The sequence below is a fragment of the Schistocerca americana genome, chromosome 8, assembly GCF_021461395.2.
Source record: "Schistocerca americana isolate TAMUIC-IGC-003095 chromosome 8, iqSchAmer2.1, whole genome shotgun sequence".
Taxonomy (NCBI): Eukaryota; Metazoa; Arthropoda; class Insecta; order Orthoptera; family Acrididae; genus Schistocerca; species Schistocerca americana.
In genome coordinates, this window is record NC_060126.1 from 361,588,371 (window position 1) to 361,603,130 (window position 14,760).

At 43.9% G+C, this 14,760-nt stretch overlaps 1 long non-coding RNA gene across 1 annotated transcript in view; it reads right to left on the minus strand.

The window, feature by feature from the left end:
* LOC124545385 overlaps window positions 1-14,760 on the minus strand; it is a 393,572-nt gene that overhangs the window by 85,924 nt on the left and 292,888 nt on the right. The window contains exon 3 of the long non-coding RNA XR_006967614.1: window positions 6,912-6,990. This is a non-coding gene — a long non-coding RNA (uncharacterized LOC124545385). The remainder of the gene's footprint in view (window positions 1-6,911; window positions 6,991-14,760) is intronic.

A 14,760-nucleotide genomic window follows, 5' to 3' on the forward strand; every position in this document is an offset into this window, starting at 1 on the left:
TTCTGACGTCGACCAGTAGAGTGGTATAATTCATGTATTTAAGCCCTCCCAGCAAGGTGACATAAGGTCGTGGCTTTGAAAGAACGTTTTGCTGTAAACAGAGCTTTATAGCCAAAAGAGTGGGGAAAAATATGGTGTATTTTAATCTTGAATAAAACCAACCTGCTTTCAGAAAGTATATGTTTCATTAATTGCTGAACACCCCTCATACTTCATCAACGGCCTTGCCGCAGTGGATACACTGGTTCCCGTGAGATCACAGAAGTGCTGTCGGGCGTGGTCGGCGCTTGGATGGGTGACTGTCCTGGCCGCCATGCACTGTTGCCATTTTTCGGGGTGCACTCAGCCTCATGATGTCAATTGAGGAGCTACTGGACCGAATTGTAGCGGCTTCGGTCAAGAATACCATCTTACGACCAAGAGAGCGGTGTGCTGACCCCACGCCCCTCCTATCCGCATCCTCCACCGAGGATGACACGGCGGTAGGCCACTCGTGGCCTGAAGACGGACTGAGTGCCTCATACTTTATCGCTAAAACTCCGTTTCCGTATGAAAAAATTTTGCTGAAGAATGGCGTACAGTGTCGTAGTCACTGAACCTATTTACTGTACCTTGGAAGGCTCGATGAACCTGAACCTGCGAGTTGTTGAGCCAGATCGTCAGCGTTATTGTTATCACAATCGTTCACTGAGCGCGGTGGCGCAGTGATACGGCACTGGATTCGCACTAGAGAGGACGACAGTTCTTATCCCTTTGCGGCGATCCGGATTTACTGTCTGTTTTGATTTCTCTAAGTCCTTTAAGAAAAATAGCGGCATCATTCCTTTCAAAGCATGGTCTATTTCCTTCCCCACCCTTAACCAGTTCGAGCTGGTAGTACATCTCAAATCCCTTAGTTCTTGACGGCACGTTGAAACTGATCTTCCCTTTCGTTTGCGACTGCTTAGCCTGTTACTCAGGCTGTTCGTAAGCGCGATGGCTTTCGAGCCAGATTAGTATGACTTTTGTACTGATTTTGCTGGCTAGCGAAGCTTAGGCGGTGATGTCGTTCACAGGGCGGTGGCAGTCTTCAAGTGCACCGTACGTCGCCTGGTGCTGAGTTTACGCTGTGGGCGATGCAACGGCCGCAGGCGCAGCTGCAACCTGCCGTAGGGTGTGACCAGCACTCTGGGAGTGCGTACGTACGCTACGCACACCGCACGCACTCGCACGCACGCGTGTCGGCGGAGGGGCGCGCGCGCGCACAGGCCAGTGCAGCGGGGGCGCGGGCAGGCGTCAGCGAAAATATCATTAGTTGTTTGATTAGGGGCGATCCGTGGCGACAGCGGGGGACAGCGCGCGCCAAATCTAGATGGATGGCGGCGGCGCGACGCCCCAGCGGGGCCCTTAAAAAGAGCTGGGGGGGGGGGGGGGTGCAGGGGGAGGGCGTCGCGACGCCTGCCGACGCCTCCAATCTCCAGCCTGCCTAATCCAGCCGGAGGGAGCGCCCGCGGCCGGAGCGCACGGTACACTTGCCGGGTGCAGGGTCCGCTACTTGCTCCTGGCCGTAGTTTCCACTGGGCAGCTGCAGCCAGAAGTAGCCAGTACTAAAACTTGCCAAAGTCCATCCTTCTTGTGAACGTAGGACAGCGGTTGACAATATAAATGAGGGAAATGGGAGACCGCAGCCATATTTTCAGGGCATTTGCAGACCAATAGTTTGGCTAAATGGCTCTGAGAACTACGGGACTTAACATCTTAGGTCATCAGTCCCATAGAACCTAGAACTACTTAAACCTAACTTACCTAAGGACATCATACATATCCATGCCCGAGGCAGGATTCGAACCTGCGACCGTAGCAGTCGCGCGGTTCCGGACTGAAGCGCCTGGAACCGCTCGGCCACCGCGGCCGGCAGACCAATAGTTTCAGCGCTACATTGGCTTCATCTACAGCTCCTACTATTAACCAAGTAAGTACTTACAAGTCGTTGGCTCATGTACCATACGGCCCATAGAACAAGGTACCATGAACTGTGTATTTTGAACGATCGGAATATAAACTTACAAGTCGTTGGCTCATATATCATACGGCCCATAGAACAAGGTACCGTGAACTGCTACTCATCAGTAGTGTGTATTTTGAACGATCGGATTATAAACTCCTGATGAATAGCAGTCCACGGCACGTATTCGTCGTATGGGCCTATGATAAATGAGCCAGTGACTGGAAGTACTTCGGTTAGTAGTAAGACCTGAAGCTGTCACAAATCTGGCATTGAAACTAGTCGTTTGAGTAATAAATACTTTGAAGAGACATCTGTGGTGTCCCATTTCTATTTCTATTACAACTGCCATACATTATACGATGTGACGAATCTTTACTTACCAGTCCTTCCACCGGCATGTTATCGGTTCACGTAAAATTACACTGCTTCCGCACTAACCAATATGATAGGTTCTTCGCAGAATCATCGAAGAAAGGAATATACGGAGGACACTAACAATAGGAAGGGACACGTGTTAATCATTATTAGGGAATAACTTGCATGGTATTAGAGAGAGCTGTAGAGGGTAAAAACTGTAGAGGCACACAGAGACTGGAATACATTCAAAAATAACTGACGACGTTGGGTGCACGTGCTATTCTGATATGAAGATGCTGTCACGAGAGAAGAACTCGTGGCGGACTACATCAGATCTGTCAGGGTATAACATATGCAGCGAAATGTTAGTAATCCGTCTTGCCTCCGATCTTTGTCGGTGACAGCGTAACTGTGCACAGAGCATGTAACGCGAAATACGAATTTCACTTTCGAACATGACTCACTAGTCACTGACAAATATTATAAAATACGGCCGTTTTAAATTCCCACTTCGCTTCTGTTCTTGATAACTTACGGTACTCTCTTGTATAGATTTCGAAGGCCATTCGGAGAGTAAGGCCCTAGCGGTCGCGAAATGAAAACCACTGCAAAAATGAAAAAAGTTTTATTTTCAAAAGTTAGCTACATCTTCCAGCTACTTTTACATAGTCACCCCTCGGAGTTACAAATTTGTCGTGGCATTGTACCAAATTTACAATACCCCGGTCATAGGAGACAACCGCCTGTGGTTTCCACCATTTCTCTGCCCTGACCTGGCCTTCGTAGTCGGCGGTTCATGTGGGCAGAGATGGGAGAGGGGGAGACAATCTTCATTAACGCTGCGGAGTGCTGCCAAGAATTGTCATGAAGAAAGGAACGCATGACAGTTGCGCTATTCGGGTTGCGTGAAATCAGACGAAACCCATTCCCAAGACTTCACACTTGGCGAGAGACAATATTTTCAATACATTCTTACGTGCTCACTGTGCTTTTATAACTGAAAGAGCGACGTGACGCGCTCGACGAGCATACTAGAGACACTGACCAACACATCTGTACAAAACTTCCTCGGATTTCCACTGTGGTTTCCATTTCGTGCCCGATCGGACCTTACTTCCCGAACGGCCTCGTAGTTGGCAATGGGTAGCTGCAGCCGGAAGGAGCCACTATTAATATTACCGTTCATTACACTATGTGATGAATCTTCAGGTAGAAATCCAAACACTCCCACAAGCATTTTGCCGATTGACGTAAAATCCGCTATTCTTGCAATAATCAATGTGATATATTCTTCGCAAAATTAGCGAAGAAAGATATCTACGTTGAACACTGAGAAGAGGTAGGAACAGTACGACAGGACACATGTTAAAATATCAGGGAATAACTTCCATGGTAGTGGCGGGATCTGTAGAGGGTAAATTCTGTAGGGGAAGACATAGATTGGAATACATCGAGCAAATAAATGAGGACGTAGGGTGCAAGTGCTACTCTGACATGAAGACGTTGACACAAGGGTGAAATTCGGGGCGGACCGCATCAAACCATTGGGAGCACGGAGCTCAAAAAGAATGAAAACTACCTAGAATATTAGTAGCTCAATCTTTTCAAAATCTATCCTTTTTTTTCATCTACATCACAAACCTCTTTCCCCTGCCAGTGATTAAACGAACTGGCCACATTTTACTTAAAGAAAAGGAAAATTAAGAAAGTTTTTTTATTGAGTTATGACATTTAAACAAAGTTTTTTACGAGATTTTTCTGTCTGATTGTGTCATTCATCAACAATCACTAACGGCCGACGATATAACGGTATCTAGCATGGATTGAATAAAATTAGGAAATCTTGATGCCGGCCATTGTGACCGAGCGGTTCTAGGCGCTTCAGTCTAGAACCACGCGACCGCTACGGTGGCAGGTTCGAATCCTGCCTTGGGCATGGATGTGTGTGATGTCCTTAGGTTAGTTAGGTATAAGTAGTTCTAAGTTCTATGGGACTGATGACCTCACATGTTAAGTCCACTAGTGCTCAGAGACATTTGAACCATTTGAAATCTTGATCATAAAGTCTTTTCAAGGAGAAGATATAAATCTTTGAAGTTTGCCGAGGACATTGTAACTCTGCCAGAGACGAATAACGATTCGAAAGAACTAGTTGAGTGAAATGAATAGTACACTGAAATGAGATTACATGATGAGCATAAAAAATAGAAAAAAGGCAATGCAATGCAGTACAATTAAATCAGGTCATGCTTAGGAAACCAGATAGGAAATCAGAAACTAAAAGTAGTAGATGTATTTTGCTTTTTGGGTAGCAAAATAACTGGTGAGGAACGTAAAATGCAGACTCACAATAATAAGAAGAGAATTTCTGAAAAAAAGCAATTTGTGAACATTGACTAAAAACTTAAGTGTTAGGAAGTCTTTTCCGAAGGTGTTTGTCAGCAGTGCAGCCTTGTGTTCAATAAACAGCTTTCAGAATAAAGGAACTGATGCTTTTAAATGTTTTGCTACAAAATAATGCTGAACATTCGATCAGTAGATCGATAACTTGTGATGTGGTACCGAATCGAAATGGGGAAAAAAGAAATTTATGGCACGATTTGAGTAAATAAACGGGTTGCCGGTAGATAGGAGATATCCTCAGGCGTCAATAAATCGTCCGACTTAATTGTGATTTAGACCATTCCTTCTTACGTTGCAATTTTCACAAACAGTAGAATATCTGTAACGCTGTTTAATCAAGTAATAAAGTTACATGCTCTAACTTTAACACGGGTCCTTCAGTCTTTCCACTTAGGAGGACATACCTTGAAAGTACTTCTTAGGCCCATTAAACAATGAACAGAAAAATCAGGGATCAATATCCAGTGTGAGCGGGTATTAGAAGTTCTAATTGTATGAGTCATAATCTCACCCTTTATACTGATTCATAATGAGCAGATACTGTGTACTCTCGCTGCTTCTGCGATGGCAGTAATCCTTCCACTCTTAAGTGATACAACTATGTCCAACGTTTCTGTTACCTCCTTCGAATTGCGGATAGTCAATCGTCAGATTTTTTTCCCCCAGGGCACTTAAGACATTGTGTGAAAGCGATACGTTGGTTAGTACACATATTTCGTGCGAGCGAAAATTTAAACGAAATACGCAGCAACTCCTGTAATACTTTACGGACGTAGTTCAGTGTAGTCCCGCACTTCTCGATGTCTCATAGAAACAGCATCACATAGAGAAAGCTTGTGTCCATTTCACCCACAGCATATGCAGCAACACTGCTTTCAATACATTGACACCAGTTAAACACCAATCACGCTGTGTATTTTTTGAACTGTTTACTGATATGCCACACTTGCAAGCGTAAGAATGACAAAAAAAGCACCTACTGAAATTCCACCATTTTCATGGTTATACCAACATTTACAGACCTAACACTATTAGATTTTCACCTTGGAACTGTATTAAGTCTGAAACAGATAACTAGCTTGGTTACATTACATACTCTGCTGTCTCGTAGAGATCGTAGAGATGTACCAAGACAGGCAACGCAGCGTATTACCCCGTGAGTGTGAAAGTGCACTTGAATTGGAGACTAACTTTAGGAAAATTATATTGTGAGTTGCCAACAGTTGAATATAAGGTCTTATAAATTTGTTACAAACAACGGAAAATGTAGCTGAACTTTTGTAATTATACTTACGTTGCCACCTTTGGCAAATCAAAAAAATCGGGACACACAAGTGCAACTATTACTAACGTTCGTCAGTTTTTATCCTCATACCACAACTAAACTACAAATACGATGCTTGAAACTTTAAATATTTAAAAGGTAATGGCGTTTATCTTATACGTTGGTGAAAATAAAAGGGCTGGGACTGGAACTTGCAGATGTATTTGTTGTCTGGAGCGGAATATAGAAGTTTCTACTCATGTGGAACATGCTGATAGAACTCTAAGCAGCTCATTCTACAAGTTATTTTAAAAAGAAGTTCACTTTCCACAGATGGAAATCATGCAGTATGATATAGATAAAGCAAAACTGTGGAAGTAAACCAGGGAAGTAGGGTCTTGACGGTGTCCCGTCGTACTCATGTAGGTACACGGGACGATTATAGAAAAGTTGGGACGATCCCAACAAAATCGAGACAGCTGTCAATCCTAATTATGATCTGCTACAAATGTATTAAAGATAGTTGTAAATTTATTGTTGGCTTCTGTAAATGTACTGTCAATTTTTGAAAATGTGTTACGGTGATTTGTTGTAATAAAATATCGTAGATTAAATGTGGAACATGGTGAACTGATAAAATTAACACACAAAACAAATAACAAAATAAAATTACTTCATAATGGTAAACATTTACATATCTCGGACACAACTTTGTAACAGAAATTCAGATGACCTTTTATGTCATCACCTGGAATTTTCACCTTTGCTTGTAAGATAAACTGTAAGTATTCTGAACCGTGGAAGGGAATCATTTAGTAAGGAAAAGATAGTTAAAAAATGCACACTACCCATGATTACTAGCATTAGATGCATGTATATGCCTTAACTGGAGTTATGTACCTTCTTCCACTTCCAAACATTGTGTCAGCTATTTCATCTGTTCTGCGCTCGTCAGCTGTTTCTTCATTGTCTCCCTCATCTGTAACATAGCGGACATGGAAATATGAATTGAAAAGTACTGAATTACGGTAAATTACAAGTTAATTTATACTCTTAATATTTCCTAAGATGATGAAGGCAATATCTGAATAAAAATAAGTGATACAGGAGATTTATCGTATCTCAAGCATACCACATTTCTCAGGAACAAATTACTGATTTAAAACTGTACCCACATTATTTTGGCGTATTACATTTAATTACAAAAGTGCACCATGAACCTCTCGTGTTGTTTTGTTCGTCATTCTCGTTATAACGTTGTATAATACTTGTAGCTTCCCACTATAAAACACAAGTGCAAAGGGAAGTACGCACTATACCTATTGGTACATAGTTGATCAATGAAAAGCATTTGTTTCTAGAAAGTAACTTATCATATTTATCATACAGTGGAACCGTCGAGTTTCGTGTTGGGATAGTCGGTAGTGAAGACAGCAGGCTCATGTTCCTAGGAACAGCATATGATCTGTGTTTTCTTAAAAGACTTCTCGCGTATGCTGCCGCAGTTATTCAAAATAGCATTTTCCATTGCCTTATTTCAGCGCTATTCCTCACAATGACGCACAGGTCGTCAGTCAAATGCCCTCAGTTTCGATAGTTTATCAGATCAGGACGGAATCAGCAACTCATGTTTTGTTTTCTTTGTATACTGGAGATACATCAGAAACTACTCTGTTTCGATGTCTCAGCAATTTTCGTGCGCTTTTTGGTCATTTACAGAATCAAATGCTAATTAACGCGTGTTTCATCAATATGCGTATAGGAATTTTAAGAAAATGCAACCTCGTTTGCGCAGATCTAACTAAATATGTAGGCGTGATCATAACAAACTGGTACGAATATGGTGATAATCGAATCCTGCAGTAGGATAAAATGAAAGGAAAGAAAGCCATATGTGAGTCAAGCACTCTTTAGCATCTTGTACCACATATTAAATACACGTGACGCGGTGGTAAAAGGAAATGCTGACATTTAGGGTACGAGAAAAGGAGGACATTATCAAAACTTGAGAAGCAAGACAGCTGGGATGCGCACGATAAAGCTTGGACTAAAGCTGACTTTCAACGTTATATTCCGATCGTATGGGTCCGCTCGAAAGTCATGCAGTTTCCTTCCGTGACCCAAATTTAGTTTTCATACCCCTAGGGCGTGGTGGTACAATGGTAACAGAAGTGGACCAGCCATGGGAAGAATAACATTCAATTCCCAGTCCAGTAACTGAGGTTTATATTTCCCAACGCTTCCCAAAAACAGAGTATGGCGAACGCTGAATTGAATCTTTTGTTCTACGAAGGTCTGCAATGAACTCGTCACCAACGGGACGCTAAACTGTAAGTTTCTCATCTCGCCTCCATCCCCCACCGCCAGTATTTAGCCGGAAATAGGAGGAGAGGGAGTGGCACAAGGTTTATGGTTACCAAACTTATCACTAATGTCCTGGATTAAATTCCAAATCGGCCAGCAGTGTCTCTTGAAGTGAGGGCATGTGACACTGTTAATGATGATCCATCCATCAGATGTGACGTTAAAATGGGCGGCCCTCTTGGTGCTATTGGAAAGGAGAAGACTATTTGACGGCACCGTGTGTCAACCTCTCCTTCTCTCACCACCATGCAACACACACATGACTACAACACAATACACCTGACATGTACGCGTAAGACACGACGCTCACACACTACGAGAAAAGAGGCCAATGCCCGCAAATGAACGAAACACCTTCACTTCCAGACAGCTGAACCTGTCCATCGGGATATCCTAGCCAACACTGCCATACTACGGCGTATGCTTTATCGGTGTTGATGTAGACGTAGTATGCGTCATTCTCTTACAGAAAGCATGACCACATGTGCTCTAAGCGACAAAAGAGCCCGTCTTGTGCGTCTCTGAAGTATTCGTAAAATATCCACATCTGAAAGGCATCTGTGATATCAACGATATTTCTTCAAATTTGCCGGGATAAACATTGTGTTGTGGATACATTTTAAGACTGTCTTGCACGAAACTTAAGCCATTTATTTCTTCTTATAACTGTATCTAATTTCGAATGTGGACCGTGACCTTTCACGTTCACATTCTGCTTCCATCAGAATGCTGCATCTGACACCTTTCTACGGTCATAGCTTCCCATACGTAGAAAATCGACAACTACACCAAAAACAAGGTAAAATATATTTTATACATATTTAATTTTCTGGTAGGTTTCTTCATTATAGAAGCAGTTCTACACTGAAGCGCCAAAGAACCTGGAATAGGGATGGGTATTCAAATACAGACATATGCAAACAGGCAGAATACGGTGATGCGGGCGGCAACGCTAATATAAGTCAACAAGTCTCTCGGCCAGTTGTCGCATCAGTTACTGCTGCTACATTGACAGGTTATCGAGATTTAAGTGAGTCTGAATGTGGTATTATAGTCGGCGCACGATTGATGGGCCACAGCATCTCCGACGTAGCATTGAAATGGTGAGTTTCCTGTACGACATTTCACGAGTGCATCGTGAATATCAGGAATCAGTTTAAAAAATCATATCTCCAACGTCGATGGGTGCGGAAAAAGGGCCAACGACGACTGAAGAGAATCGTTAAACGTGACAGAACTGCAACCCTTCCGAAAATTGCAGTGGATTTCAATGCTGAGCCATCAACAAATGTCAGTGTGCGAACCGCTCAACGAAAGATCACCGATATGGGCTTTCGGAGCCGAAGGCCCACTCGTGTACCCTTGACGACTGCACGACAGAAAGCTTTACGCCTCGCCTGGGCCCCTCAACACCGACATTGGACTGTTGATGACTGGAAACATATTGCCTGGTCGAACGAGTCTCGGTTGAAATTCTGTCGATAGGATGAACGTGTATGGGCATGGAGACAACCTCATGAATCCATGGCCCTTCATGTCTGCAAGGGGCTGTTCAAGCTTTTAGAGGCTCGGTAATGTTGTGGGGCGTGTGCAGTTTGGAGTGATATGGGACCCCTGTTACGTCGTTTCAGGATTATGGAACTTTCGCAACATTATCCAAAAATTTCACGGAAATTGTGGCGGAGGAGCTTGGTTACCATAAATTTTGCAATTTTTTGCTCGGTGGGTTCCCAAACCCCCAACGAAAGACCATAAAAACCAGAGACTACCTGCAGCACTGACCTTCCTCGAAGATTACGAGAAAGATGGTAACAAAGGTATCGATCGTATCGTAACTGGGGACGAGAATTGGATGAAGCATGTCATTTGTGGAACAAAAAGGCGATCGACGGAATGAGGATATACAAATTCTCCCAAAGATGAGTTTACAAACACTATCAGCAAGAAAGATCATATCTACTGTGTTTCGAGAATCTAAGGAAGTGGTTCCCGTTGACTTCTTTGAACGTCGCACTGCAGTTCACTCAGACAGGTATTCTCAAACACTGACAAAGTTAAGGCGGGTGATACAAAACAACCGTCGCGGAAAACTTCGCGTAGAAGTTTTGTTTCTTCACCACAGCGCTCGCCCACACTCAGCTGATCTTACCGGAGAGCTGCTATGGGGTTTTGGATGGGAGGCGTTTGACCATCCATCGCAGAGCACTGGGCGACTACCACCTCTTCCCAGCACTGAGCCGGGCGGTGTGGCCGAGCGGTTCTAGGCGCTTCAGTCTGGAACCGCGCGACCGCTAGGGTCGCAGGTTCGAATCTTGCCTCGGGTATGGATGTGTGTGAAGTCCTTAGGTTAGTTAGGTTTAAATAGTTCTGAGTTCTAGGGGATTGATGACCTCAGATGTTAAGTCCCATAGTGCTCAGAGCCATTTGAACCATTTGAACCCAGCATTGAAGGCGTTTTTCGCTACACAACACTTGCGCTACAATGTGACAAGTGCTTCGATTACGCAGAAAAATAGCGCTGTACCTTTAAAGTGTACATAATAAAATTTGCTTTTTCCACATGGTTAACTTTTTGTCTCAAAACGTCTGTTATTCTCTTGATAGCCTTCATATAAGACCGCAGACCAAGTGTGCACTGAAATCCATGTGCCACAGTTTCGTTGCATGCCACTAGAGATCCAAATCAAAATGGAGCAGCCCGTTCGTAAAGTGGAGAGGCGCCGTATAATTTCGTTTGGGTATCTCTAGCGACGCACTACGGTATTGTGGCGTGGGAATTTCAATGAAACACCACCATGGAAAACATGCACCTGCAAATAAAAAAATAGTACGTTACTTCACTTTTTCAAGGTGATGAGTAAAACATTATGACTAGCTCTCGTACACGTGTGAGCGGCAAAGCTAATTATGTTTTTGCGGATAAATAGAACCGAAATCAAAGGACTGACAGTATCTTAAAAGTACATCTTTTTTTGCAAAAAACTTATTCAAACATCATTTCAGCCAGTTAAAAGACAACATTTAGTTTGAGGGCTGCCGTTCCGATGAAAGGGTTCCGGTGTCTGTTTCTTTTAACGCAGCGCCACTGAAAATCCGCCGCGGCGCGCGCCACGAATTGGTTCACGATGCGGCGATAGCGCAGTAGCCTCCTTTGTGTCCGCCAGATTGCGGCCGCGGAGCAAGGAATCTGCGGCGGTAATGGTGTTGGCCGGCGGGGGCGCTGCGATCAAAGAACGGTGGGCGGCGGTGGGCGGCGGCGGTGGGCGGCGCCGCCCCCACCTCACCGCCCCCCCCCCACCTGCCATAACACACCGGCGGGGCCGGCGGGCGCGTTGCCCGCGCTGCCTCACTAGTTCAATTTGCATGATTATTACCTTGCTATTGTAACGAGATTGCCTATTGATTATTAGTCCCCAGCCTGTGATGTGCCGGCCGCCGCTGCCGGCCACGATTTTGTGTTTACGCGCGCTGCGCGCCCGCAGAGCCGCGCCGCCATATACGACCGATACGGCACACACCGGCCGCACAGCCGACCAATAATGCCCGTCGTATGGGCGTTTGCCCAGCCGAGTACGTGTGGCGCGCTGTGCTGTGTGCAGTTCTGTGACAGCTCACCCGATGCGGGTACCGCCACGTGAAACGCACCACCACGCTGGTGGCACTTCGTTTCGGCAACAAGTAAGCAGCGAGCAAATCCACCTGCGTGTTTCCACCACCAGATGCCTCGCAAATAAAAGATCAAAGTGGCTGTAAGAAATTACAAAAGATGTACACTAATAATTTATTGTGACACTAGTTTATTATTTGCTTTTATTCCCCTACTTTTTCACCAATCCTGTGTTTGACAAGAAAGGGATTCAAATGAACACTTAAAATCTAAATATCTTATTTACATACATTTATAATTTTAAATACAAAACACAAATCCGATATGTTAAAAAATACAGGGTGTTACAAAAATGTACGGCCAAACTTTCATGAAACGTTCCTCACACACAAATAAAGAAAAGATGTAATGTGGACATGTGTCCGGAAACGCTTAATTTCCATGTTAGAGCTCATTTTAGTTTCGTCGTTCCAACGTGATCAAATTGTAAATTTTCACAATCAACATGTGTGGGGTGACGAGAATCCGCACGCAATTGTGCAATCGCCTCATCAACACAGATTTTCTGTGAACGTATGGGCAGGCATTGTTGGTGATGTCTTGATTGGGCCCCATGTTCTTCCACCCACGCTCAATGGAGCACGTTATCATGATTTCATACGGGATACGCTACCTGTGCTGCTAGAACATGGCCTTCGCAAGTACGACACAACATGTGGTTCATGCACGATGGAGCTCCTGCACGTTTCAGTCGAAGCGTTCGTACGCTTCTCAACAACAGATTCGGGTGACCGATGGATTGATAGAGGCGGACCAATTCCATGGCCTCCACGCTCTCCTGACCTCAACCCTCTTGACTTTCATTTATGGGGGCATTTGAAAGCTCTTGCCTACGCAACCCCGGTACGAAATGTAGAGACTCTTCGTGCTCGTATTGTGGACGGCTGTGATACAATACGCCATTTTCCAGGGCTGCATCAGCGCATCAGGGATTCGATGCTACGGAGGGTGGATGCATGTATCCTCGCTAACGGAGGACATTTTGAACATTTCCTGTAACAAAGTGTTTGAAGTCACGCTGGTACGTTCTGTTGCTGTGTGTTTCCATTCTATGATTAATGTGATTTGAAGAGAAGTAATAAAATGAGCTCTAACATGGAAAGTAAGCGTTTCCGGACACATGTCCACATAACATATTTTCTTTCTTTGTGTGTGAGGAATGTTTCCTGAAAGTTTGGCCGTACCTTTTTGTAACACCCTGTATATCAGCTCAACCACTTGTCTACAGTGTAAAAAACTAAGTCAAGCTTCCCGTATCAGAATAATAAAAAGTAAAGGAACCTGTTAAAACTCGCTAAAATGGAACATGCACCAGTCACAATAAAATTAAAACATCGTGGCTACTTCTCTTGTTGCAGCCGCGTCTTCCAAGGTGCATTTCCACATAGTCGTCAAAATATTAAAAAAAAACTCTAGAATGGTATCGCCCATGGTGATATTTCGCAAAAAGTGGCTAACATTTTCAAACTTTTTAAAGTTGATACCGCTTTTCAGACCAATAACACGCTGCGGTTTAAACTAAGAAATAATTTGCAGCGGCCGGCCAGTGTGGCAGAGCAGTTCTAGGCGCGTCAGTCTGGAACCGCGCGACCGCTACGGTCGCAGGTTCGAATCCTGCCTCGGGCATGGATGTGTGTGATGTCCTTAGGTTAGTTAGGTTTAAGTAGTTCTAAGTTCTAGGGGACTGATGACCTCAGCTGTTAAGTCCCATAGTGCTCAGAGCCATTTGAACCATTAATTTGCAGCAGGAAAGCAATAAATATGAGAGATCTGGGGTCTAAAAATTCAGTGTAACACGTGCAAGGCAAGCTATGTAGGTCAAACTGGTAGGTCCTTTAAAGTATGTTACAAAGAACATAGCGATGCTTTCCGGCTTAATAATTTCGAAAAGTCAGCTGTAGCCACACATATTTGGGAAACGGGACACCCCATGTTGGGAATAGATCAGGATCTCGTTATTTTACAAAGACAGGACAAAGGCAAAAAGCTGAATGAACTAGAACAGCTGCAAATTACGATACATAGCGTGGATAATCAGAACAAACTGGTGATACAAATAACTTTATCAAACATTTCACTGGTTTCTTTTAGTAACCATATTTTTAGCAATTGGTAGGATAAAATCATTTTATGAGGTCCTTGGAACATGTATACGTTATCTGTTTGTATAGACATCTCTGTGACTTCCTTGTTTACTTGCGCGTGAGCTCACTCGCGTTTCAGTGTCGTGTTTGGCTACGTGGTGTGTGGTATCAACGAAGACGCACGGGCGGTTTACGACGATAGAGGAGAGAGCCATGTGGTTAGTTGTTGAACACCATAGGCGACACCATTTTAGAGTTTTTTTATATTTTGACGACTATGTGGAAATGCACCTTGGAAGACACGGCTGCAACAAGGGAAGTAGCCACGATGTGTTAATTTTATTATTAATTTTATTGTGCCTGGTGTATGTTTCATTTTAGCGAGTTTTAACAGGTTCTTTCACTTTTTATTATTCTGATGATGGAACCTTGACTTCCGAAACGTGTCAATCTTGGTGTTTTACACTGTAAACAAGTGGTTGAGCCGAGATACACTCCTGGAAATTGAAATAAGAACACCGTGAATTCATTGTCCCAGGAAGGGGAAACTTTATTGACACATTCCTGGGGTCAGATACATCACATGATCACACTGACAGAACCACAGGCACATAGACACAGGCAACAGAGCAAG